Below are 12,277 nucleotides of genomic sequence, written 5' to 3'. Positions count from 1 at the left end.
CGTACATTACTTATCCTGTACTGATCCTGAGTTACATCCTGTATTATACTCCAGAGCTGCACTCACTATTCTGCTGGTGGAGTCACTGTGTGCATACATTACATTTCTTATCCTGTACTGATCCCGAGTTACATCCTGTATTATACACCAGAGCCGCACTCACTATTCTGCTGGTGGAGTCACTGTGTACATACATTACTTATCCTGTACTGATCTTGAGTTACATCCTGTATTATACTCCAGAGCTGCACTCACTATTCTGCTGGCGGAGTCACTGTGTACATACATTACATTACTTATCCTGTACTGATCCTGAGTTATATCCTGTATTATACACCAGAGCCACACTCACTATTCTGCTGGTGGAGTCACTGTGTACATACATTACTTATCCTGTACTGATCCTGAGTTACATCCTGTATTATACTCCAGAGCTGCACTGACTATTCTGCTGGTGGAGTCACTGTGTACATACATTACATTACTTATCCTGTACTGATCCCGAGTTACATCCTGTATTATACTCCAGAGCTGCACCCACTATTCTGCGGGTGGAGTCACTGTGTACATACATTACTTATCCTGTACTGATCTTGAGTTACATCCTGTATTATACTCCAGAGCTGCACTCACTATTCTGCTGGCGGAGTCACTGTGTACATACATTACTTATCCTGTACTGATCCTGAGTTACATCCTGTATTATACTCCAGAGCTGCACTCACTATTCTGCTGGTGGAGTCACTGTGTACATGCATTACATTACTTATCCTGTACTGATCCTGAGTTACATCCTGTATTATAATCCAGAGCTTCACTCACTATTCTGCTGGTGGAGTAACTGTGTACATAGATTACTTATCCTGTACTCATCCTTAGTTACATCCTGTATTATACTCCAGAGCTGCACTCACTATTCTGCTGGTGGAGTCACTGTGTACATAGATTACTTATCCTGTACTGATCCTGAGTTATATCCTGTATTATACTCCAGAGCTGCACTCACTATTCAGCTGGTGGAGTCACTGTGTACATACATTGCATTACTTATCCTCTTGTGAACAATACACAGTAATTTTAAGAGAAAGTTAAGGTTGCTATGGGGCGGCTCAATCACTTTTCCTTTGCACCAGTTGTGATGCATTTCTTCCATGTATATTTCTATCATCAGACTAAACAAACTTTATAGTGGGGAAGATTTATGAAAGTGATGCAGGGGAAAGTGGAATGGTTGCCCATAGCAACCAATCAGGTCTCTTCTCACATTTTACATAGGACTTTTACTCATGTGAGTTGGAATCTGATTGGTTGCTGGTTGCCATGGGAATCTACTGCATATTCTGTCGCATTACTTTTGATACATCTCCCGCAGTCGGTTCTAGCAGTGTTGATCAGGTGACCTGTGTCATCGCAACGTAGCTCAGCCCCGGAGCAGGGAGTAGAAGGACGCGCATGCGCAGCGCATAGCTGTAGTCGCGGTGGCGCGCACGTTTCTCTATCGAGCGCTTTGTGAACAGGGAGGCGCGCACGTTGTAGACCGAGCTTCATGTAACACCGGGACTGTCCCTGCAATTCAGGCTCCGGAGGAAACTATGAGATTTGCCCTGCTCCGTGGAGCGAACGGAGGGGCACATTCCGTAAAGAGAGAGGAGAGCCGTGACGTCACTTCCGGCGGGCGGGGTGTCAGGGACTAGATGGTGAGCGCGGCCACGGTGAACAGTGACTGGAGCACGGTGAGTTAGGGCCGTGTTCCCCCTCCTTTTTCTTTCTCCCGTCTGAGCTTTCGGATTGACACGGTGGTTCTGAGAAACCGGTGGTTGAGGCCCCGGCTGCAGGGAGACAAGGGGGGCGCTGAGGTGATGTCGTGGTGCAGTGTATGTGATCCGTCGGTACGGGGAGCGGGCAGAGGAATATGAGGGCTCACTGTGAGGAGGCGGCAGAGGAATATGGGGGGCACAGTGAGGAGGGGGCTGAGAAATGGGGGGGCACAGTGAGGAGGGGGCTGAGAAATGGGGGGCACAGTATGGAGGGGGCACTGAGGAGGGGGCTGAGGAACGGGGGTGGCACAGTGAGGAGGGGGCTGAGGAACGGGGGGGGGCACAGTGAGGAGGGGGCTGAGGAACGGGGGGGGGCACAGTGAGGAGGGGGCTGAGGAACGGGGTGGCACAGTGAGGAGGGGGCTGAGGAACGGGGTGGCACAGTGAGGAGGGGGCTGAGGAACGGGGGGGCACAGTGAGGAGGGGGCTGAGGAACGGGGGGGCACAGTGAGGAGGGGGCTGAGAAACGGGGGGGCACAGTGAGGAGGGGGCTGAGGAATGTGGGGGCACGGTGAGGAGGAGGGGGCTGAGGAATGTGGGGGCACAGTGTGAGGAGGGGGGCTGAGGAATGTGGGGGCACAGTGAGGAGGGGTCATAGGAATGTGGGGCACAGTGAGGAGGGGGCTGAGGAATGTGGCGGCACAGAGTGAGGAGGGGGCTGAGGAATGTGGCGGCACAGAGTGAGGAGGGGGCTGAGGAACGTGGCGGCACAGAGTGAGGAGGGGGCTGAGGAACGTGGCGGCACAGAGTGAGGAGGGGGCTGAGGAACGTGGGGGCACAGTGTGAGGAGGGGGCTGAGGAACGTGGGGGCACAGAGTGAGGAGGGGGCTGAAGAACGTGGGGGCACAGAGTGAGGAGGGGGCTGAGGAACGTGGCGGCACAGTGTGAGGAGGGGGCTGAGGAACGTGGGGGCACAGTGTGAGGAGGGGGGCTGAGGAACGTGGGGCACAGTGAGGAGGGGGCTGAGGAATGTGGCGGCACAGAGTGAGGAGGGGGCTGAGGAATGTGGGGGCACAGTGTGAGGAGGGGGGCTGAGGAATGTGGGGCACAGTGAGGAGGGGGCTGAGGAATGTGGGGGCACAGTGTGAGGAGGGGGGCTGAGGAATGTGGGGCACAGTGAGGAGGGGGCTGAGGAATGTGGCGGCACAGAGTGAGGAGGGGGCTGAGGAATGTGGCGGCACAGAGTGAGGAGGGGGCTGAGGAACGTGGCGGCACAGAGTGAGGAGGGGGCTGAGGAACGTGGCGGCACAGAGTGAGGAGGGGGCTGAGGAACGTGGCGGCACAGAGTGAGGAGGGGGCTGAGGAACGTGGGGGCACAGTGTGAGGAGGGGGCTGAGGAACGTGGGGGCACAGAGTGAGGAGGGGGCTGAAGAACGTGGGGGCACAGAGTGAGGAGGGGGCTGAGGAACGTGGCGGCACAGTGTGAGGAGGGGGCTGAGGAACAGGGGGGCTGAGGAACGTGGGGGCACAGTGTGAGGAGGGGGGCTGAGGAACGTGGGGGCACAGTGTGAGGAGGGGGGCTGAGGAACGTGGGGGCACAAAGTGAGGGGGGCTGAGGAATGTGGGGGCACAGAGTGAGGAGGGGGGCTGAGGAATGTGGGGGCACAGAGTGAGGAATGTGGGGGCACAGAGTGAGGAGGGGGGCTGAGGAATGTGGGGGCACAGAGTGAGGAATGTGGGGGCACAGAGTGAGGAGGGGGGCTGAGGAATGTGGGGGCACAGAGTGAGGAGGGGGGCTGAGGAATGTGGGGGCACAGAGTGAGGAGGGGGGCTGAGGAATGTGGGGGCACAGAGTGAGGAGGGGGGCTGAGGAATGTGGGGGCACAGTGAGGAGGGGGGCTGAGGAATGTGGGGGCACAGAGTGAGGAGGGGGGCTGAGGAATGTGGGGGCACAGAGTGAGGAGGGGGGCTGAGGAATGTGGGGGCACAGAGTGAGGAGGGGGGCTGAGGAATGTGGGGGCACAGAGTGAGGAGGGGGGCTGAGGAATGTGGGGGCACAGAGTGAGGAGGGGGGCTGAGGAATGTGGGGGCACAGAGTGAGGAGGGGGGCTGAGGAATGTGGGGGCACAGTGTGAGGAGGGGGGCTGAGGAATGTGGGGGCACAGTGTGAGGAGGGGGGCTGAGGAATGTGGGGGCACAGTGTGAGGAGGGGGGCTGAGGAATGTGGGGGCACAGTGTGAGGAGGGGGGCTGAGGAATGTGGGGGCACAGTGTGAGGAGGGGGGCTGAGGAATGTGGGGGCACAGTATTAGGGGGAGGTGTCGGTATGGGGGGTCATTATTAGGGGGAGGTGTCGGTATGGGGGGTCATTATTAGGGGGAGGTGTCGGTATGGGGGGGGGTCATTAATAGGGGGAGGTGTCGGTATGGGGGGAGGTGTCGGTATGGGGGGGTCATTAATAGGGGGAGGTGTCGGTATGGGGGGGTCATTAATAGGGGGAGGTGTCGGTATTAGGGGGAGGTGTCGGTATGGGGGGGGTCATTAATAGGGGGAGGTGTCGGTATGGGGGGGGTCATTAATAGGGGAGGTGTCTGTATTAGGGGGAGGTGTCGGTATGGGGTGTGTCAGGATTAGCGCGGGGGGGGGGTGTCAGTATGAGGAGCGGGTTTAATAATGAACTGTCGGTCCTGTGCCTCTTTCTTTCCAAAATTATTTGCAACATTTTAAAGGAACATGACATGAAGATAACGTTACTTTAGGATGATCCAGTGATCTCCAGCCTGTGGCTCTCCAGCTCATGCAAAACTACACCTCCCAGCATGCCCTGACAGCCTCATGCCACCATCATGAGAGAGACAGCTGGTACAGAGCCTGAGGGGTGGAGCATGACACATCCCTCTCGGGCTCCGCCTCCTCATTCTTTCTCTGTTAGACACAATAGCGTATGAGTTTTTCCTGGATTGTTCCGCTTCGTTGACCGCCTGATGTATCTGCAGGTAAATGAGGTCGTCTCCTTTCACACGTTAACCTACATTTCTAGGCAATTTTCCTGTGGAAATTGTTGCAGCAAATCCAGAGGTTCATATGTGCAGATTTTTCACCGTACCACAGCACATGGATGTCCGATCCTGATCTAAAAGCCTTTTCGTACAGGCCAATGATCTGGTGATTGAGCGCACTTTTGAGCATTGGCTCCTGTAAACGTGGCCAGCGCTCGTCACTTTTTTTGCTCCCTAAACAATGAAACGGGATGTTCTGCCGACAAGATGCGCGTTGTATGGGGAGGAACCGTCGTATTAACAATCACTCGTCCCCCACACTCCCGGTCATTGCAACATGTATTGTAAATGCACCAAACCACCGCCAATCGGCTTGCTGTTTTCTATACGATGTGGTATCAAGTTTGCCTATGACTCTTAGGCTATGTTCACACGGAGTATTTTGGGGGAGGAATATCTGCCTCAAAGCTCCAAACGGAATTTTGAGGCAGATATTCCTCCCCCAAAATACTCCGTGTGAATAGCAATGATCGCGCCGTTTTTCGCCCGCGGCCATAAAACACGCTTTCTCCTGCCTCCCATTGAAGTCAATGGGAGGTCGGAGGCGGAAGCGCCCGAAGATAGGGCATGTCGCTTCTTTTTCCCGCGAGGCAGTTTTACTGCTCGCGGGAAAAAGACGCCGACGCCTCCCATTGAAATCAATGGGAGGCGTTCTCGGGCAGTTTCTGCCGAGTTTTGCGACGCGGTTTCCGCGTCAATAAACTCGGCAAAAGACCCCGTGTGAACATAGCCTTAGGCTATGTTTACACAGAGTTTTTTGCAGGCGGATTTTCCACCTCAAAATTCTGTTTGGAAGTTTGAGGCAGATTTTCCTCTCCCTGCACGGCGATTTTCGCAGCGTTTTTCGCCCGCGGCCATTGAGCGCCGCGGGCATAAAATGCAGCGAAATACACTTTCTCTGCCTCCCATTGATGTCAATGGGAGGTCAGAGGTGTAAATGGTTTTACCGCTCGCGGGGAAAAAGACGCCTCCGCTTCCTATTGAAATCAATCAGAGGCATTTTAGGGCCGTTTTTGAGGAGTTTTTCGGCGCGGTTTCCTGCGTCAAAAAAATAGCCTTAGGGTATGTTCACATGGAGTGTTTTCAGCCGTTTTTCAGGCCGTAAACGTCCCGAAAAACAGCTGAAAAATCGGAAGCCTCCAAACATCTGCCCATTGATTTCAATGGGAAAAATGGCGTTCTGTTCCGACGGGGCCTTTTTGAAGCCGGTTTTCATTGACTCTATAGAAAAACAGCTGTGAAAAACGCAAGTCTGAAAATCTGGAGGTGTTTTCCGTTTAAAACCGCTCGGTATCTTCAGACGTTTTTGCGCTTTTTTTTAAAATCATTGGGAGGCGATTTCAGTTGTTGTCTAAACAAGGTCGAGGACTAAATATGCTAAAACTAGAAAAATAAACAAGCTGCAATAGACTTCTCCAATATATTCTGCTCCATCTCCGCTCTGACAGTCCCGGTCCTTCCTGATTACACGTTGAACGTAGTGATATAGTGTTTGTGTCACGTGGCGTGAACACAGGGGTCGGTCAACGCGACAGGACCTGATTGGTCGCTGAAATCACATGATTAAACATGGAAGTCATGTCATTACATTGAATTTGTGAACTCGAAGGACTGGGACTGACAATGCGAGGACAGACTTAGACTGAATATGGAACATCTAAGGCCCTGTTCACACTGAGTTTTTTTTGCAGGTGGAAAAATCTGCCTCAAAATTCCTTTCATTGAGCGCCGCGGGCAAAAACCGGCGCAAAAAAAGTTCTCTGCCTCCCATTGATTTCAATTGGAGGTCAGAGACGGAAACGCCCAAAGAAAGGTCATGTCGTTTGCGGGAAAAAAACGCCTTTGTCTCCCATTGAAATCAATGGGAGGCGATTTCGGACATTTTTTGGTGATGTTTCCGTGTCAAACCGTGCCAAAGTACTCGGTGTGAACTAGCCCTAATACATTTTTATTTTATTTTTTCCCTAGTTTTCGTTCGGCTATGTCCACTTGTAGCATAAACACTGCAGAATTTCCGACCGGATTTTCTGTGTTGAAATCCCGCAGCGTTTTTGCAAGAGAAATTGACCTGCCCTAGTTTGAGAATCCGTAGCGCAAATCAATTTCCACAATTTTCTGCGGTGCTTAGTCTACGTGTGAACTGGGCCTTATACATGCATGACTATTTCTTACATCTATATAATCAATCTAGTGACGCACGGCTTCAAGAAAATGGCGTACACAAGTCTCGGTGTCTGTACGTTATTGTTGGTAAATGTGGTACAGGGAGGACGGGTGATGTGTTTATGGTGGGTGCAGAGTCGGGCATGTGAGGACTGCGCAGAGATTACAGGAAGGAGCATGCTGTCGTTTATTTAGGTGATCTGCTCCGTGGGATTACTTAGGACTGGGGCTCTTATGTAGGAAGACATGGGTTATTTAAGGAATGGGTGGTATTTAAGAATGACATCGCCTCTTGCATTTTTGAGGGGGATGGGTAATTAAAGGGTTTCAGTACACACAGTGAAGGAAGCTTGTGAGACGGAGCTGAGCTTTCAGTCATTGCAGTTTACAGAGCTGTAACTACTGCACAAGTATGTGAACCCCCGTCCTGGAGACAGTATAGGTGGTCACGGGAGGACGTGCTAAATAGTGATCTATGTAGGTGGCTGTTTCAGTGTGACGTTACACAAATTCCTCAGCCGCTTCTTGCCGAATAGTGCTCTTCACCGTATATCCCAGTCCTCGCTGCTACATGTATATACACTCCTATTTCTGTATCTTAAAAGATGGGTGAGAACTAATAAGGCCGAAGTTACAGCTCCCACAGCGCTGGACACCCAGCTTTCCCAGACCCCTGAAAGGTAAACCTGTCTAATCGTTTGTTGGCGCATTTCATGTTTTGTGTTCTCTCCCATGGTTTTATTTTAGCTGGAGAAGGAAGGGAAACCACCTCCCCACGTCTGGGATCCATTCCCGTGTTTGGTAATAGAATATGGCTGGCAATACAAGACTCGGGTGCACTGGTGCCACAATTATGCAATGATACCCTACTAATCACTACATTACAAGGCACATTTGCCGTTCTGGATGGCATAAAAGCTGTGTGAGCTATAATGAACTCATTGTGGGTTGTCACCCAACTTTCCCTGTGACTGGTGAATTGATCTGCGATCCTCACACGTTCTGTACAGTGAACAGTAACCCTTTCATTAGCAGCGTTTGCCGGGCTGTTCTGTCTCCAGCTGCAGTTGTGTGGTGGCTTATACTGTAGACCGAGAGGAAAAGACGTATCACACCGAAGAATAACTGCTCTGTTGCTTTTCTTCACCGTTTTGCTCAGATCCATTTGTCCGTCACATACTCTGTGCTGCGGAGATTGCTGATGTAGGATTACTACTGTCTGATTCACATCTCTGCTTCCTGTAGGGGAATACTGTAATTGTAGTATAGCATGCCAGATTACAAAATACAGTCTTTATAGCAGCCGGATCGCAAGATCTAGTCTTTATAGCATGCCGGGTTACAAGATCTAGTCTGTATAGCGTGCCGGATTGCACGATCTAGTCCTTATAGCAGCCGGACGGCAAGATCTAGTCTTTATAGCGTGCCGGATTGCAAGATCTAGTCTTTATAGCGTGCCGGATTGCAAGATCTAGTCTTTATAGCATGCCGGGTTACAAGATCTAGTCTGTATAGCGTGCCGGATTGCACGATCTAGTCCTTATAGCAGCCGGACGGCAAGATCTAGTCTTTATAGCGTGCCGGATTGCAAGATCTAGTCTTTATAGCGTGCCGGATTGCAAGATCTAGTCTTTATAGCGTGCCGGATTGCAAGGAATAGTCCCATGTAATCCAGCATGCAATATGAATTATTCCTGCTAATCCATTATGCTATATGGAATAGTCCATATTGCTTGCAGGAGTACTAGGAATTGTCCATATTTCATACCGGATTACCTGGAATAGTCTGTATTGTATGCCGGGTTATCAGGTATAGTCCGTATTGCACACAGGATTGCCAGGTATAATCCATATTGCGTGCTGGATTATCAGGAATAGTCCATATTGCATGCCAAATTACTGGGAATATTCTATATAGCATGACGGATTACTAGGAGTAGACACGTATAGGATGCATGATCACAAGTAATGGCAGCAATTCCCGATCTGATGAGTCTAGTGAGGCAGACGTCGTCGTGTGGCCCAAGTTTTGCAGTAATGAGTTGGTCATATGAATTACTCAGAACTACAGTAACTCGGCCTACAACTCTTTAGGTTTTCAGCTGCAAATAATCTAAAAACAAATCCATCAGTCACCAGGTGTCTGTCCAGATCTCGCCAATTTCAGGATGACACTTTGGTGGCGTTTTTTGTATTGGGAATCTCTCTATAAGGTGACTCTACGGTGAGGCGTTCGTTTAGTCCTTATAAAAATGTTTAAGATTGATGAATAACTATGTCTGCGTGCGGAGGCGATTATTCATACCGTGCTGCATGCAGATAGCAGTGACATGAGCGTCTGTTAGTTGCACCATAAGTGAAACCAAATGCAATTATGCTTGATATGGACGCTTGGTTTATTAAAACCAATTGCAGAAATATTAAGTTCCACATAAATACAACGCGCAAAAAAAATAAATGCAAATGTGTCCATAGGCTTTAAAGTAGAACTCCACTTTTAATTTTGGATTACATGATCTTTCTACATTTATAAGAGTATGCAGAAAGCTCTAAAGCTCCCCCTAGTGGCTGCAGGCAGCCAGAATTTTATCATTCAACTATCCCTGTGACGAGAAGCTGGTGATATGGAGCTCATGGGTGTGTAATGATGCGGTGCATGAGCTTTATATTTAATAGAAAACACGTGATCAGATCCCGTCCGGGCAGATCAGGGCAAATTTTCCTGATGAAAGGCTATCCTGATCTCCCAGGACTATCTCATCCATGGCACTAAATCTAGAACTCCCATTGTTATATGGCCATGTGCACGAGCCGTTGCTCAGTCTACCATCCAGGGTTCCTGCTGTCCCTATTACAGTAGGGACGGTAGACTTATGAGTGGGCTTCAAGATGCTGGGCGTGGGGTTAGTCAAAGCAGGCAACAAGTCCCAATCAGGACTTGGAGCTGACTAAACATTTTGGAATCCTTTACCCACACACTGAGGTAAAGAAATGGTCCTAAGATGATAAATGTGACAGAGGAGACACTTTGGGTGAAGGAGTGCGTCGCCTGCGCCCCTATACCTCTCCTCGTTAGTGGACTCCAGGTAATGACTTGGATAATGCAGCATTGATGACCCATTACAGCACTACCCGGCTGCCTCCGCTTGTTATTTAGTGGTCACTCTCCTCTATAAACCACATGTTTTATTTAAAAGGCTCTTTTTTTCTCTGGATTGACTTGCGTGGGAGAACACGCGGAGTGCATTTTATACAGTGGCCAGAAACATCCTTGATTTCCCCGCTATCTGCGTTGTCAGAGCAGGTTTTATTGCTTCCTTGCTGAATGCATTTCGCTGTCTATTATAATGGGTATTGCTGAATATAGCTTCATTATTTCCTAGTACTGGACCTAGATTCTTCATTTAGGACAGCAGGTTTGTGTGCGGCCTCCTGCAACATTCTTATGTGGTTTTATTTGGTAGTTTACTTGACCCATATAGGCTACGTGCATACGTTGCGGAATTTGGTGCAGAAAATCCGCATCAAAACCGCAGGTAAAATCCACACCTAGTGCTTTGTTCCCGTGCACAGGATACGCGGCAGATTTTCTGCAGCAGAAAATCAGCAGAATTTCAAGAAAAACTCTGGTAAATCTGTGACAGAAATCCGCACCAAAAAGTGCGTTCCATTGCTGCGGAAACGCTGCATTTTTACCTGCGGAATTAGTGTTAAACTTTGGTTATAGGAAAGTATATGCAGCTGCGGATATTCGGCGGTTTTTGCCACTTTTCTGCTGCATAAACGCTGTAAAAACCGCAACAACCTAAATCTTTTGCGGGATTTCTGCTCCTCATTCAAGTCTATGGGCCAAACACACAGCATGTCCGCACAGAACTCGCAGCATGAATGCAGAATTTAAAATTGCAACGCTTTCCACGTGACTTCTGTGCTTTTTTTTTTCTTCTGCAGCGTGGGCATGAGATTTTCTTTGTCTCATTTACTTTGCTGCTACTGTTAGGGCTCGTCCACACATAATGGAATTGCTGCAGAAATTACGTTAAAAGTTGCAGACTTTCTGCTGCACCATTTCCTATGTTTTTGACTGCAGAAAACAGTGTATTTTGCTGCATTTCTCTCAATGCTCTGAAAAATGCAGAAATTCAGTCCATTTTCCGCAGCAGGAATTGACACGCTGCGGTACAAAAAATATGCACTGCAGGTCAATTTGTAGTTGGAAATTTTACGCAGCGTGTGGATGAGATTTGTTCGTTTTCACCCACTTGGCTGCTACTGTATTCTGCTGAGTTTTTCCCATCCACAATTCCTTAATGCTGCGGAATTTCCGCACAGAATTCCTTTGCGGAAATTCCGCGGCTATGTGGGAACCCGACCTTAGTGTGTTTCTTGATGCGTTTTAAGGTGTGGTTTTTACATTTTGATCCGGAAATAGGTGCTTTTTGTGCTGCAGCTTTTGGTGTGTTTTTAAAAAAAAAAAAACTAGTCCGATACAAATCGGAAGCGCAAGATAAATTGACGTGCTGCGGATTTTAATATATGCACTGCAGGTCAATTTACGTGCAGGAAAAAAATCTGCACCGTGTAGATGAGATTTCGTGATATCGTAATTGTACGCCCCATCAGCTGTACAATGAATGACCAGGTGGATCTCTACAGGAGCATGGTCCACGTCATCCGTTTTTTGCAGCGTCCTTTGCAGTTCAATGGCCCACACACATTCCCGGGACGGATTTCTCGCTGAAGATTAGTATCTCGTTGGGTTTCTCCAGCACACAGATCAGATATTTGTCGTCTTCTGTCTTGGCAGGCTCTTCATCATGTTGTTTTCCCAGGGAGACAGATTTCAGTTCTTATCTATATATTTTTTTACTGTGTATTTTTGACGATTCCTGTGCAGTGAAATAGTATTCTCAATGACTAGGACATTTCCAAACTATGAGCATTTCCGTTACCACAGGCTTTCGAATGGCGGCGGAAAAATTCGATCAGTGCTTCAGAGTTTATCAAGTACCCAAATATTATCGTAGGGAATAAGTGACTCTTTAAAGGGGTAACATTTTCATTGTGTCGTCTGGACTAGGGCTACATGGTGACGGCAGCTCAGATAACTCCCACCAGTGCAGGCAATTGCAGAGCAGTTTTAAGGCGATGTTCACATCTGCATCGGTAGCTCCGTTCAGAGTCTCCGTCGCAGATTCCATCCTATTTAACGGAAAATATCGCTGCATGCTGAAAGGCGTCGGTTCCGGTATTATGTATTAGTATTTCTAAAGATCGCACCCCTGGCGATCAGCTGTGA

The 12,277-nt window shown here is 49.3% G+C and overlaps 1 protein-coding gene across 1 annotated transcript in view; it reads left to right on the top strand.

Annotated features, from left to right (window-relative positions):
- The first annotated feature begins 1,438 nt into the window (after nt 1-1,438).
- GARRE1 (granule associated Rac and RHOG effector 1) overlaps nt 1,439-12,277 on the top strand; it is a 64,147-nt gene continuing 53,308 nt past the window's right edge. Inside the window, exon 1 of the mRNA XM_075838465.1 lies at nt 1,439-1,733. The gene's annotated coding sequence lies outside the window, so the exon portion shown is untranslated. The remainder of the gene's footprint in view (nt 1,734-12,277) is intronic.

This window comes from Rhinoderma darwinii, chromosome 9, assembly GCF_050947455.1.
Source record: "Rhinoderma darwinii isolate aRhiDar2 chromosome 9, aRhiDar2.hap1, whole genome shotgun sequence".
In the NCBI taxonomy this organism is placed as follows: domain Eukaryota; kingdom Metazoa; phylum Chordata; class Amphibia; order Anura; family Rhinodermatidae; genus Rhinoderma; species Rhinoderma darwinii.
Note: the sequence above shows the minus strand (reverse complement) of the source record. Positions and strands in the feature narration are given on the sequence as shown.